Genomic DNA, 15974 nt, shown 5'->3' with positions numbered 1-15974 from the left:
GCGATGCTGTGTGACTTCCTCACTAGACACAGCCCTCAACACGGCCCGCAGCGAGGGCCGTTGCGTCGTCAGTGCGTCGTCGTCGTGTAGCTTCCTGATTACTGTAATTCTTGGTCTGCGACCAGTCGCTCCTGTGACCGATCGTTGGTAAGTTCGGGTGGGCAAGCACGGAATGATTTGTGTAACACAACAGCAATTTTGCGTCCTAACGGCGTCGGCGCGGGGGCTTCCGCTTACTGATGGCTGTTATTGCTGCAAAGTAATGGTGTCCGCGTCACGGAGTGTCCTGACGACACACTTTGGCACGTTTACACCACGTGTGAAGGGCACGCCAGCTCTTTCTCGTCGCTTTGTAGTGCTACGACACAATCTTTTCTCGGCATACCTTGTGGTTCCAATATCAGAAACAGTTTCCAGGTGATTCGAAGCAGTTCGGAGGCGTGGTGCCACATTTGTTGCCGAAGGTGCGAGCAGTACACGAGTATTAAGGAAATGCTTTGAAACTCCAAAGGGAAACCCTGAATGGGCAAAGACGCTCCATTCGCGAAACAGTATTGAGAAAACATCCCCCAGGCTGTGGCTAAGCCATGTCTCCACATTATCCTTTCTTTCAGGAGTGCTAGTTCTGCATGTCTCGCAGGAGAGCTTCTGTAAAGTTTGGAAGGTGGGAGACGAGGTACTGGCAAACGTAAAGCTGTGAGTACCGGGCGTGAGTCGTGCTTCGGTAGCTCAGTTGGTAGAGCACTTGCCCGCGAAAGGCAAAGGTCCCGAGTTCGAGTCTCGGTCGGGCACACAGTTTTAATCTGCCAGGAAGTTTCATATCAGCGCACACTCCGCTGCAGAGTGAAAATCTCATTCTGGAAACATCCCCCAGGCTGTGGCTAAGCCATGTCTCCACATTATCCTTTCTTTCAGGAGTGCTAGTTCTGCATGTCTCGCAGGAGAGCTTCTGTAAAGTTTGGAAGGTGGGAGACGAGGTACTGGCAGAAGTAAAGCTGTGAGTACCGGGCGTGAGTCGTGCTTCGGTAGCTCAGTTGGTAGAGCACTTGCCCGCGAAAGGCAAAGGTCCCGAGTTCGAGTCTCGGGCGGCACACAGTTTTAATCTGCCAGGAAGTTTCATATCAGCGCACACTCCGCTGCAGAGTGAAAATCTCATTCTGAGTATTGAGAAAGTTTGGAGAATCAGCACTTTCGATATGCTGCGCAACGATCCTACAGCTTTAAGTTGCAACATAAAGTCGCATAGGAGGCCTGCGACCGTTATATAAACATCAGTTCTTTATTATGTCACTAAAATCGACAGCTTACTTATTGTCGGCTTAATTTGGAAGGATTGGTACCATAATACCAAAGGGAAGCAATGGTCTTATTCTCCACTCTCCGTTCGACTTTGATAGTTGACATGTACGAAAGCGAAATGTCGGTGCAAGATGCTTGCGAGATCCATTCGGGTTCCATAAACACATCTTTTACTCTGTACGCCAGGAGTACCCTTGAATTCAAATGTCGCATCTGGCCTGAAACACAGGTATCCTGTGTGTACAAAGTCGCTCCGACTTATACTGCTGACAGCCTGCCTGCAGATCTTCTAGTCCAGTAGAAAATTATACAGATTCTCTCCTACAAAACAGCTTTATTAAGATGGGAGATACGCCGGTCTATCGTATTTCCATTGGTAAAGAGGAGTCGCATTAAAATTTGCACTGTACAGTGATTCGGCAGGTCTTTTACGGTGTATCAGATTTGCTGGATATCCGTCCCGAGTTTCTCATTTCCAGATCGCGTAACAGGATCCGGGGAGCCTGGCGGACCGAGGACTGGGAACGGCTTCATTAAAGACGCTCCGGCGGTTGCCGCACGCAGCCGCCGGATCGTAAACAACGCCCATCGGGACACGAGCGGAATCGCCACCGCCCAGGTTGCCTAATTCTACTATATTCCCAGCGCGCCGCGGCTCACGAAATACTTTATTGAGACCATCCGCGGACAGGTAGTCCGGCTCCGTAGTTACGATCGCGTGATTAGGGGACTCTTCCCTCGTTAGCCCTGTTTGCGCGAGTGATAAATGAACACCAGACCGCGTCGTGTTCTAGTCTCGAGATGCAGATTGCCAGCCTCGTTTCCTACTGAATCCTGAATCCCGCCAGGAATTAGCCGAGAAACGTTCCACGCAGTACATGATAGCCGTATTTTATGAAAGAAACCGCGATATCTGTTACCGTCAATTAACGGAGCTACTTCAATTTTACGTGTACCGATGTTTCACTTCATAAAGACGGTAAAGTTTGAATATGCCCATCAGACAGCTAGCAGTTAGATATAAACGAACGATGTAATGGTATCTCTGTCGGAGTCCTAACTGCCAAGTAAGTACATCTTTGATTATAGGTGCTAGTATTACATGCATTTGGCATAAATAACACTACTTTCATTCAAAGTTCTTCCGTTTTTATCTTGTACGCGAGGAACTCAGCTGCAGAATGCTTTCGCTTAGTCGAATATTAATCTGCTGGTAGTATTTCAGCGATGACATAAATGCATATGAAAAGTATTTAGCAATTCTTTGAAATGTTTGGAAATACGATTGAATATTTAATGTAATTAACTGTATGTCTCAATTTATCAATAATTTAATTCAAATCCTTCGCTCTTTCCCTTCCGGTTTCTCAGCCACATTTATGTACAGTTATATGTATTTTGTTTACGTTCATACCGTTTATTCCAGTGACACAGCTTACTTAATACATGCATATGTTTAATACACAAATAATGAGAGATAGTGTTATAGGCCCTTTGTTGTTCCATATCTATGTAAACGATTTGGGAAACAATCCGAGCAGCCGTCTAAGGTTGTTTGCAAATGACGCTGTTGTTTGTAGACTAGTAAAGTCATCAGAAGATCAAAATAAACTGCAAAACAATTTAGAAAAGATATATTTATGGTGAGGTAATTGGCACTTGACTCTAAATAACGAAAAGTGTGAGGTTATCCACATGAGTGCTAAAAGGAAATCAGTTGAACTTCGGTTACACCATAAATCAATAAAATCTAAAGGCCGTAAATTCAACTAAACACCTAGGAATTACAGTTACCAACAACTTAAATTGGAAGCAGCAAATAGACAATGTTGTGGGGAACGCTGTAATTTCGCTGAAAATTCGCCAGTTGTTTGTTTTACGATTTTTTTTAGTTATCAATATGTCTACATTCTCAATTATTTGCTTTATGTACTCCTATATCTGTCTTTCTCTACAGTTTTTACCATGTAAATTATTCTCAGGTGTCTCAATAGATATTCAGTCATTTTGTCCTTTCTTCTTGTCAGTGTTTTGGGTATGTTCCTTTCCTCTCCGATTCAGCGCAGAACCTCCTCATTCCTTACCCTATCAGTCCATCTAATTTTCAACATTCGTTTGTAGCTCAACATCAAATGGTTCAAATGGCTATGAGCACTTTGGGACATAACTTCTGAGGTCATCAGTCCGCTAGAACTTACAACTACTTAAATCTAACTAACCTAAGGACATCACAAACATCCATGCCCGAGGCAGGATTCGAACCTGCGACCGTAGCGGTCGCGCGGTTCCAGACTGTAGCGCCTAGAACCGCTCGGCCACCACCGACGGCCAGCACAACATCGCTGGTGCTACGATTCTCTTCTCGTCTGCTTTTGCCGCAGTCTATTTTTCACTACCATATAATCCCGTACTCCAAACGTACATTCTCATAAGTTTCTTTCTCAAATTAAGGCCTATGTTTGATGCTAATAGACTTGTTTTGCTGTAGGGACTTCGATCTGTTCCTTTGCATGAGCAAATTTAATGTTTTTCCTTTGCGGTTGTTGGAAATATTAGTGAGTATCTCGTACATAAGGTAGAGAAGGCTCATGCGCTTATAATTCTTTATACCATATTTACCTTCTTTTTTGAGGAAAGCAATAGTTACTATAAATAAACTGGAAGCAGTCTTGATCGCAGCTTCCAGTTTATTTATAATAATTATAGATCGCTGTTTCCTATAATAAGAACTATGTTCTGTAAAATGTTAGAAACAGTTACAGTGTAAGACCAAAGGCTTGCGTCATGTTGTCGTTTAGGTTCTTGGGTACGTTGTATTGTAGAATATTTACATTGCAGAACTTTTATGAAAATTTATGGTGATAGACGTGGGAAATGCTGTCCTTAATTTGACAGTAATCTATTTTAACTGGTTTCATACAGCACCCCACGAATTCCTTTCACTTCAGAGTAAGATTTGACACCAAACATCCTCAAATATTTGTTGGATGTATTCCAATATCTGTCTTCCTCTACCGTCTTTAACATTCCTACCTTCCTGGAGGAAGTTCTTCCTTGACGCCCTAAAACATATCCTATCACCCACTCCCTTGCTATGAATGTTTTCCGTGTCATCCTCTTCTCACGGATTCTGTCGTATTTTGCCGAGTAGGCTGTTTCTCTGACACAGTTGTTCACAGGAACGACTCCCTTTAACTTGCTCATTCAATATCCAGACACTAAAAGAAAGACGGAGCGAAGGAAAACTGATGTACTACGTACCGTCCACAGCTAAGATTATTAGAGATAGAATTTAGCTAAGATTTTTTACGACTAGGGGAAGGAAGCAAGCAACCATGGCTTACACCCGACACCTTTGTCGATCGTTCAGTATCTTGTACAGTTTTGTACTAAACTGCAACATAGGGAGAGTTAAAGCCGGCTAATTCTGTTTGCAGAAGCGGAATTAATGAACTCTGGAAACTGCACAGACGTCATGTAAACTGTATTGACGTCTGCAAATGCCAAGGGCTGAAGTGATTTGTAAATACTGTTTGTTTTGTTACTTTAATTTAAATGCCTTGCAACGCAGATAATTACAAACAATGTAGACAGAAATTTCTAGCAGTTGGGGTACATTTGGCGTTCTAATATGAGGGCATGCTGAAAAGCATGCCTCCGAATTTTTTATCTGAAAACTATTAAAGCATTTTGAATAAAACGAACGTTAACAGCATTCTACATTTTGATTCTATTTACAGCCCTCTGTCACTAAAAAGCTCCGAATTGTAACGTACTCAAACCAATGTCACATTTAATTACAAACTATGTAGGAAAGTTAATCCAACAGCAATAGACAGATTTTTAAAACAAGAATGGCCGGATGTTTATAGTGCCGATAACATAGATGATAAATACAATGCTTTCCTTAACACATTTCTCCTGCTCTTTTAGACTTGCTTTCCATTAGAACGTTCTAAACGGGCTACAGCAGTAACAGGCAGCCCGGGTGGTGGACTAGTGGGATCAGGATATCATGTAGAACAAACCGGAATTTATATCAAAATGTTAGAAGTAGTCACAATCAAGCTACAGTAGCCCATTACAAAGAATACTGTAAGATGCTTAAAATGTTATTAGGAAGGCAAAGAGTATGTGGTATGCAAATAGAATAGCTAATTTGCAGGAAAAATTAAAACCATATGGTCAGTTGTGAAGGAAGTGTCTGGTTAGCAACACAAGGTCGACGATATAAAGTCAGTTCGCAGTAAAAATATTTCTGTTACTGATAAATCAGATATATGTACAGTAATTAACAATCATTTTCTGAGCATTTCTGGTGAATTAAATGAAAATTTAGTTTCTACAGGAAATCCTATAACTTTCTTAGCAAATGCCTTTCCGAGATTGATGTCTGAATTACTCCTGTGATACAGACAAAAGAGAGATTGAGTCAATAATTAAATCACTGAAGACTAAGGACTCTCATGGTTATGATGGAGAGAGTAGCAGAATATTAAAGTACTGTGCTGCACAAGTTAGCCCTGTATTCAGCCATATTTGTAATTTTTCCTTTAGGAATGGTCAGTTTCCTGAGCGATTAAAGTACTCCGTAGTAAAGCCACTTTATAAAAAGGGAGAAAGGGATAATGTAGATAATTTTAGACCTATTTCTATACAATCAGTGTTTCCAAAAGTTACTGAAAAGGCTGTTTATGTAAGGAAAATTGATCATTTTATATCATACGATTTGTTATCAAATGTAAACTTCGGCTTTAGATGTCGTTTAACAACTGAAAATGCTATATTCTCTTTTCTCTGTGAGGTACTGGATGGGTTAAACAAAGGGTTTAAAACACTTGGCGTATTTTTTGATTTAACTAAAGCATTTGATTGTGTTTGCTCCAGAAGTTGGACCATTATGAAATACAGGGAGTAGCTCACAATTGGTTCACCTCTTACTTTAGCAACAGGCAGCATAAGCTCATTATTCACAATGTTGGTAACGGCTGTGATGTGCGGTCTGAGTGGGGTACTGTCAAGTGGGGGGGGTGCCCCAGGGATCAGTGCTGGGGCCACTGCTGTTCCTTATTTATATAAACGATATGCCCTTGGTAGTAAACGATGCTGTGTGCAACATTGGCTCGGTTTCAAATACTGCAGTATATAACCTAAGTCAATGGCTTGTAGAAAATAAACTAACGCTAAATCACAGTAAGACTCAGTTTTTACAGTTTCTAACTCACAATTCAATAAAACCTGACGTTCTAATTTCACAGAACTGGTATATGATTAGTGAAACTGAAGAGTTGAAATTTCTAGGTGTTCAGGTAGATAGTGAGCTGTCGTGGAAAGCCCACGCTCAGGATCTGGTTCAAAGACTTAATACTGCTATTTTTATTATTCGAACGCTATCAGAAGTGAGTGATCGTTCGACACGAAAATTAGTCTACTTTGCTTATTTTCATTCACTTATGTCGTATGGTATTATATTTTGGGGTAACTCTTCCCATTCTAGAAGGATATTTTTGGCTCAAAAACGGGCGGTTCGGGCAATAAGTGGTGTGAGTTCACGAACCTCTTGTCGATCTCTGTTCACGAGTCTGGGTATTTTGACATTGGCCTCTCAATATATACCGGTGTATTCCTTACTGTCACTTCTTGTTAACAATATTAGCTTATTCCCAAGAATTAGTAGCTTTCACTTGGTTAATACTCGGCAGAAATTAAACCTGCATTTGGACCGGACTTCCTTAACTCCTGCGCAAAAAGGTGTGCACCATACTGCTGTATCCATTTTCAACAAGCTACCACTCGAATTAAAAGATCCATGCACTTTCAAATCGAAACTGAACAGTTTCCTCATGGGTCACTCCTTCTATTCTGTAGAGGAGTTCCTGGAAAAATTAAGCTGATTCTTATTGTATTGTTGACTCTGTTTACTTCAACGTATGGACTGACTTTTTTAGGGTCCATAAACATTTATTTTTATCTGTTATTAGTTTTATGTTGTAATTTCATGTACTGGCACGATCCATGACCTTGGAGATTTGCTCCTCAATTTGATCCTACAGAATTTGACGAGTAATAAATAAAAAAAAAAAAACATGGCGATGTATAATGTAGGTGTCGGTGGGTGAGATACAGCGTGCTGTAATCGAGTTTCGAATTCGAAGAGTTCGGCCACAAGTGGAGCACGCTGTCCTTCAACATGACAATGCCAGAGCGCACACGACCGCCGAAGCATCTGCAACAATCGTACGCCTTGGGTTCACTGTCACCTACCATCCTCCACAGGGTTCCGATGTAGCCCCATCCGACTTTCACTTCTTTCCAAAACTTAAGGAACGCCTTCTAGGACTTCACTTTAATAGTGATGAAGTGGTGCAAAGTGTGGCTCTGTCGATAGTCAAACATCACGCAATGGTGGTGTCACGACAAAGGAGTCAGCAAACAGGGGACAGGTCGATACCAAGCCGTAAGGTCTTTGCGAATTTTATTCCGTGTACTCAGCAACGGTGGTAACATTAAGAGTGCAACGGAAATTCCACTGTTAAATGCAGAGGAGGGAGCAGATAGGTGGAAAGAATACATTGAAAGCCTCTATGAGGGTGAAGATTTGTCTGATGTGATAGAAGAAGAAACTGTAGTCGATTTAGAAGAGAAAGGGGATCCAGTATTAGAATCGGAATTTAAAAGAGCTTTGGAGGACTTACGGTCAAATTAGGCAGAAGGGATAGATAACATTCCATCAGAATTTCTAAAATCATTAGGGGAAGTGGCAACAAAATGAGTATTCACGTTGGTGTGTAGAATATATGAGTCTGGCGACATACCATCTCACTTTCGGAAAAGCATCATCCACACAATTCCTAAGACGGCAAGAGCTGATAAGTGCGAGAATTATCGCACAATCAGCTTAACAGCTCATGCATCGACGCTGCTTACAAGAATAATATACAAAAGAATGGAAAAGAAAATTGAGAATGCGCTAGGTGACGATCAGTTTGGCTTTAGGAAAAGTAAAGGCACGAGAGAGGCAATTCTGACGTTGCGGCTAATAATGGAAGCAAGGCTGAAGAAAAATCAAGACACGTTCATAGGATTTGTCGATCTGGTAAAAGCGTTCGACAATATAAAATGGTGCAAGCTGTTCGAGATTCTGAAAAAAGTAGGGGTAAGCTATAGGGAGAGACGGGTCATATACAATATGTACAACAACCAAGAGGGAATAATAAGAGTGGACGATCAAGAACGAAGTGCTCGTATTAAGAAGGGAGTAAGACAAGGCTGTAGCCTTTCGCCCCTACTCTTCAATCTGTACATCGAGGAAGCAATGATGGAAATAAAAGAAAGGTTCAGGAGTGGAATTAAAATACAAGGTGAAAGGATATCAATGATACGATTCGCTGATGACATTGCTATCCTGAGTGAAAGTGAAGAAGAATTAAATGATCTGCTGAACGGAATGAACAGTCTAATGAGTACACAGTATGGTTTGAGAGTAAATCGGAGAAAGACGAAGGTAATGAGAAGTAGTAGAAATGAGAACAGCGAAAAACTTAACATCAGGATTGATGGTCACGAAGTCAATGAAGTTAAGGAATTCTGCTACCTAGGCAGTAAAATAACCAATGACGGACGGAGCAAGGAGGACATCAAAAGCAGACTGGCTATGGCAAAAAAAGCATTTCTGGCCAAGAGAAGTCTACTAATATCAAATACCGGCCTTAATTTGAGGAAGAAATTTCTGAGGATATACGTCTGGAGTACAGCATTCTATGGTAGTGAAACATGGACTCTGGGAAAACCGGAACAGAAGAGAATCGAAGCATTTGAGATGTGGTGCTATAGACGAATGTTGAAAATTAGGTGGACTGATAAGGTAAGGAATGAAGAGGTTCTACGCAGAATCGGAGAGGAAAGGAATATGTGGAAAACACTGATAAGTATAAGGGACAGGATGATAGGACATCTGCTAAGACATGAGGGAATGACTTCCATGGTACTAGAGGGAGCTGTAGAGAGCAAAAACTGTAGAGGAAGACCGAGATTGGAATACGTCAAGCAAATAAGTGAGGACGTAGGTTGCAAGTGCTACTCTGAGATGAAGAGGTTACCACAGGGGAGGATTTCGTCGCGGGCCGCATCAAACCAGTCAGTAGACTGATGACCCAAAAAAAAAAAAAGACAACTCAGATGGACATTTGAATAGGAGGGAGCGTTGCCACTGTTTGGGATTTTGGCAGGAATGAGTGAGCCATGGCCGAACGCATCGTCAAGGAGGAAGTGTTCGACGTGGAGAGACAACAGAAAGTGAGGACCGATTAATTATCGAAGAGGCACTCAGAGGCCCTGATTCATCATTATCATCGACCTAGCGTCTAACTGGTGCTTCAATGACCCTATCAGTCCATCTAATTTTCAACATTCGTTTGTAGCACAACATCAAATGGTTCAAATGGCTCTAAGCATTGTGCGACTTAACATCTGAGGTCATCAGTCCCCTAGAACGTAGAACTACTTAAACCTAACTAACATAAGGACATCACACACTTCCATGCCCGAGGCAGGATTCGAACGTACAAGCCCGTTTGCAGTTGTGTCGGGCACACTGGGTTTGGAACCACATTGACTCGAGTAGAATTGTCTTCTATGATGTCTTGCTTCTAACTGAACCCCGACGACAAAAGAAGACGTATCTAGAGGCGCCCCGCCATAAAGACCGCCTACAAAGGGTGATGATCTGGAGTGTTAATTTATTTCATAGCAGGACCCCTCTGGCTTTCATCCACAGAACTATTACACGACAATGGTACGCCAGCTATGGTCAATGCTCTGTTTGTTGCCCTTTATGGCAGGACATCCGGCGCTTATATTTCGGCAAGATGATACCAGTCCGCACACGGCGAGACTTTCTACCGCCTTTCTTCATGCTTGTCAAACCTTACCTTGGGCAGAATGGTCGTCGGATCTCTCCACACCTGAGAACTTTTGGAGGATTACGGACAGGTTCCTCCAACGATTTCGGGATTTTGACGATCTAACGCGCCATTTCGATTGAATATACCTCAGAAGAATATCCTACAACTCTGTCAATTGATTCCTACGCGAATAACTGCTTACATAAGGGCCAGAGGTGGACCAACGCGTTACTGACTTGCTTAGTTTGTGAAGCTGTTTCTATTAAATAAATCACTCAACTTATTTCCTAAAATTGTTAACATTTGTTTGTCTGTACATGCACATTATATATACTCCTTTGCGTCTCATTGGGATAATTGGTGGTGCGTCGCTATTTCGTTTTTATTTTTTGTTGTTTTATTTTTCCTTTTCGGTGTCGTGTGTGTATGAGTATGTAGACATGAAGAATAAAAACGTTTGTTTTGTTTATTTGTTTCATTTTTTAAAAACCTTTAAGCACCCCCTTGATATTTTAAAAGTGTATAGCTTTCACAACTTATTTTTTTTTTCTTTTCTTTGGAGAGGGAGGGGGGGGGGGGAGGAGGTGTAGGTGGTACGTCTGCTATTCATACTGGCTTAGCCGCCAAAGTTAGCTCAGTTGCTTGCTTAGTTCAGCCGACACATCGAAGCGTACACAGAGAAGCTCTTGTATACACATGCTCATAAATTAAGGATAATTGCAGATGTGGTGCCACACAATTCGGCAGTACACAAAACTGGCGCTAATAACATAGGCGCACAGGGAACACACACGAACCGATCTGTAAGTCCACGGTATACGTGATAAATTTGTCCCGAAACACATGTTCTACAAAACGCCACTGTTTCCTGCGCATGTACCCCGACATCAATAGGGGATATGATCACCATGCACACGTACACAGGCCGCACAACGGGTTGGTATATTCTGGATCAGGTGGTCGAGCAGCTCTTGGGGTATAGCCTCCCATTCTTGCACCAGTGCCTGTCGCAGCTCCTGAGGTGTCGTACGCATTTGAAGACGTGGAGCGATACGTCGGCCGAGAGCATCCCATACGTGATCAATGGGGTTTAGGCCTGGAGAACAGGCAGGCCACTCCATTCATTTGATATCTTCTCTTTCAAGGTACTCCTCCACGATGGCAGCTCGGTGGGGCCGTGCGTTATCATCCATCAGGAGGAAGGTGGGACCCACTGCACCCCCGAAAAGGCGGACATACTGGTACAAAATGACGTTCCGATACACCTGACCTGTTACAGTTCCTCTGCCAAAGACATGCAGGGGAGTATGTGCACCAATCATATTCCTACACCACACCATCAAACCATGACCTCCATACAGTTCCGTTTCAAGGACATTAAGCGGTTGGTATCTGGTTCCTGGTTGACGCCAGATGAAAATCCAGCGAGAATCACTGTTCCGACTATACCTGGACTCTTCCGTGAACATAACCTGGAACCACTGTTCCAATGATCGTGTACTGTGTTCTTGAGACCAGGCTTTACGGGCTCTCCTGTGACCAGGGTTCAGTGGAATGCACCTTGCAGGTTTCCGGGCGAGCAAATCATGTCTGTTCAGTCGTCTGTAGACTGTGTGTCTGGAGACAACTGTTCCAGTGGCTGCCCTAAAGTCCCGAGCAAGGCTACCTGCAGTACACCGTAGCCGTCTGCGGGCACTGATGGTGAGATATCGGTCTTCTTGTGGTGTTGTACACTGTGGACGTCCCGTACTGTAGCGCCTGGACACGTTCCCTGTCTGCTGGAATCGTTGCCGTAATCTTAAGATCACACTTTGTGGCACACGGAGGGCCAGTGCTACGACCTTCTGTATTTTACCAGCCTCCAGTCGCCCTAGTATTCTACCCCTCATAACGTAGTCAATATGAATTCTTTGTGCCATTTTCTATACACAGTCACCATCAGCACGTCTGAAAACGTCTGCACACTTAGTCGCTGCACCGTACTCTGACATACATAAACACACCTCTGCGTATGTGGACTGCTGCCAGCGCCACCGTGCGACGACCGCAGGTCAAATGCACCGCATGTTCATACCCCGAGGTGACTTAAACCCGCAAATTGCCCTCCGGAGCGTTTTTTCACCATGTATCAGGATTATCCTTAATTTATGATCATGAGTGTATTTAAGAGTTTGGTTATGTCTCCCAAAGAGCTCTTGACGATGAAGTTGAAATCGAGAATTTTTTAAACCAAGGCCTAAAAACTTGAGACGTGCTTAGCGTGATTGATTGGGCAGAAAAGACGCACAGAAATTCAGTGCGAAATTCACTGGCTCTCTAGGCGTAAATTATTTGTCAGGATTTTACGAATTAGACTTGCAAGTTCCTACACAGAGTGTATGACCAATACAAACTGGTTCACGCGGTTGGCATATATGGCGCACATTTTCGGTGTCTTCAGCGTTCTCAACTTAACTTCTCAGGGCAAGGACGTTCGTAAGAATTTTGTGCGAGACAAAATAGAATCAGTGATAATGGAACCTCCACGATGGGCTCCAAAAATGGAACACTATTTCTTCGACATACTACATAGTTTTCTGGAAAACAACGAAATCGACAAAACAACATCTATAGCCAAGCAGATTAACTCACATGTTTGACGTCCAGCCTCAGGCAATTTAAAATGATATACGTCCCTAAACTTTTTTCAGACTTTTTAATAGGTCTTATTGTAAATACTAATTCCTTTTTAGCAATTACTTTGTCAAATTCTACGATTTTTAAAATGAATAAGAACTTATTTTAATTTCTTGTATCGTGAATATGTATTTTATTCTATGGTCATATGAAAGAGAAATAAACTAACTAGACTTACTAGAGCGGTATTTAAGCATTTTGATGTTTCCTTTAAGAAGTAATTCAATAAAATTGAGGGTGAAGTTCAGTGAATCAGAAATCTCTTTGAAGAATGTTGTCATTGAGTGAAGAGGGCTCGTTAATTTAAATGTCATAGTGCTCAGAGCCATTTGAGCCATTCACCCAATTTGGGTGCGTAGATCCTGAGAAATCAGTAACCAGACCTCTGGCCCTAATAACGGTCTTGATACGCCTGGGAATAGAGCCAAATAGAGCTTGCATGTCGTGTACTGGTACAGCTGCCCACGCAGCTTCAACACGATACCACAGTACATCAAGAGTAGTGACTGGCGTATTGTGACGAGCCACTTGCTCGGCCACCATTGACCAGACGTTTCAGTTGGTGGGAGATCTGGAGAACGTAATGGCCAGAGCAGCAGTCGAACATTTTCTGTGTCCATAAAGGCCCGTACAGGACCTGCAACATGGGGTCGTGCATTATCCTGCTAAAATGTAGGGTTTCGCAGGTATCGAATGAAAGGTAGAGCAACGGGTCGTAACACATCTGAAATGTAACGTCCACTGTTCGAAGTGCCGTCAATGTGAACAAGAGGTGACCGAGACGTGTAACCAATGGCACCCCTTACCGTCACGCCGGGTGTTACGCCAGTATGGCGATGACGAATACACGCTTCCAATGTGCGTTGACCGCGATGTTGCCAAACACGAATGCGACCATCATGATGCTGTAAACAGAACCTGGATGCATCCAAATAAATGACGTTTTGCCATTCGTGCACCCAGGTTCGGCGTTGGGTAGGCCATCCCAGGCGCTCCTGTCTCTGATGCAGCGTCAAGGGTAACCGCAGCCATGGTCTCCGAGCTGATAGTGCATGCTGCTGCAAACGGCGTAGAACTGTTCGTGTCTTGCAACGTCCCCATCTGTTGACTTAGGGATCGAGATGTGGCTGCAAGATCCGTTACAGCCATGCGGATATGATACCTGTCATCTCGACTGCTTGTGAAACGACGCCGTTGGGATCCACCACGGCGTTCCGTATTACCCTCCTGCACCCACCTATTCCATATTCTGCTAACAGTGTTTGGATCTCGACCAACGCGAGCAGAAATGTCGCGATACGAGAAACCGCAATCGCGATAGGCTACAATTCGACTTTTATCAAAGTCGGAAACGTCATGGTACGCATTTCTCTTCCTTACACGAGGCATCACAACAATGTTTCACCAGGCAACGCCGGTCAAGTGCTGTTTGTGTATGAGAAATCGGTTGGAAACTTTCCTCGTGTCAGCACATTGTAGGTGTCGCTACCGGCGCCAACCTTGAGTGAATGCTCTGAAAAGCTAATCATTTGCATGTCACAGCATCTTCTTCCTGTCGGTTAAATTTCACGTCTGTAGCACGTCATCTTCGTGGTGTAGCAATTTTAAACCGTTTTTGAAACAGCCTATAGTTACACGCCATTAGCGTGATTTTTACCTAACTTTAGCTTTATAGCCACGGCTTTTTTGGAGTGTGTACACTGGTGAGCGTTAAGCGCTGTTCCGTATGTATGCTCTCTGGCAGTTCTGAGACATTTTTTCGTTTGACGGCAGCGTCGTGGAACGTGAAGTCCCGCGGGAGGCAAAGTGTTTGTGTGTGCCAGGTCTCAGACACGTAGACACCGCACACTGGCGCGGGCGCCCTGGCCAGCACAGCGGGTGGAGCAGCGAGTCGCGGCGAACAAGAGAGCGGCGGCGTGGCGGGGCTGTAGGGCGCTAATGACCGTGTCCTGGGGTCGAGCCCGGGACCCCTGGCCGTTCCGTGACTCCGCGGCAGGCGGGCGGCGCGCCAGCTCACGGCATTCCTCGCCGGAGCGCTAACACGCACAGCACACACACAGACACACACACACGCTGCATCGACGTCAACACAGTACAAACGTGAGCTGTTCTCCGACGCGCACTACCTTTCGCTCTTCCGTTGTTGAAGCGAGAAACAAAAGACAACACTTCCTCACTACACTAGACTGCTCGGGTGGGGCTGCTGCTCTTGGGCGTGTGCAGGCATTTATCCGAGAGGGAGCATGATTTTAAAACGGCCATTTTTTATACAGGACGTTACAACAAGGTACGACCAAAAACATTCCTCACACACAAGTAAAGAAAAGATTTTATGTGGACATGTGTCCGGAAACGCTTAATTTCCATGTTAGAGCTCATTTTAGTTTCGTCAGTATGTACTGTACTTCCTCGATTCACCGCCGGCTGGCCCAACTGAAGGAAGGTAATGTTGACCTCGGTGCTTGTGTTGACATGCGACTCATTGATCTACGGTACTAGCATCAAGCACATCAGTACGTAGCATCAACAGGTTCATCAGGAACGTGGTTTTGCAGTCAGTGCAATGTTCACAAATGCGGAGTTGGCAGATGCCCATTTGATGTATGGATTAGCACGGGGCAATAGCCGTGGCACGGCACGTTTGTATCGAGACAGCTTTCCAGAACGAAGGTGTCCCGACAGGAAGGCGTTCGAAACAATTGATCGGCGTCTTAGGGAACACGGAACATTACAGCCTATGATTAGCAACTGGGGAAGACCTAGAACGACGAAGACACCTGCAATGGACGAGGCAATTCTTCGTGCAGTTGACGATAACCCTAATGTCAGCGTCTGAGAATTTGCTGCTGTACAAGGCAACGTTGACCACGTCACTGTATGGAGAGTCCTACGGGAGAACTAGTTGTTTCCGTACCATGTATAGCTTGTGCAGGCACTATCAGCAGCTGATTGGCCTCCACTGGTACACTTCTGCGAATGGTTCATCCAACAATGTGTCAATCCTCATTTCAGTACAAATGTTCTCTTTACGGATGAGGCTTCATTTCAACGTGATAAAATTGTAAATTTTCACAATCGACATGTGTGGGCTGACGA

At 43.8% G+C, this 15974-nt stretch overlaps 1 non-coding gene across 1 annotated transcript; it reads left to right on the top strand.

The window, feature by feature from the left end:
* Positions 1–1017: 1017 nt before the first annotated feature.
* Trnas-cga (transfer RNA serine (anticodon CGA)) lies at positions 1018–1093 on the top strand. Its single transcript has one exon. It is a non-coding gene; the product is annotated as a tRNA-Ser (tRNA).
* The last annotated feature ends 14881 nt before the right edge of the window (positions 1094–15974 follow it).

Source organism: Schistocerca gregaria, chromosome 3 (assembly GCF_023897955.1).
Source record: "Schistocerca gregaria isolate iqSchGreg1 chromosome 3, iqSchGreg1.2, whole genome shotgun sequence".
Lineage (NCBI taxonomy): Eukaryota > Metazoa > Arthropoda > Insecta > Orthoptera > Acrididae > Schistocerca > Schistocerca gregaria.
This window is presented reverse-complemented; position numbering and strand designations above follow the sequence as displayed.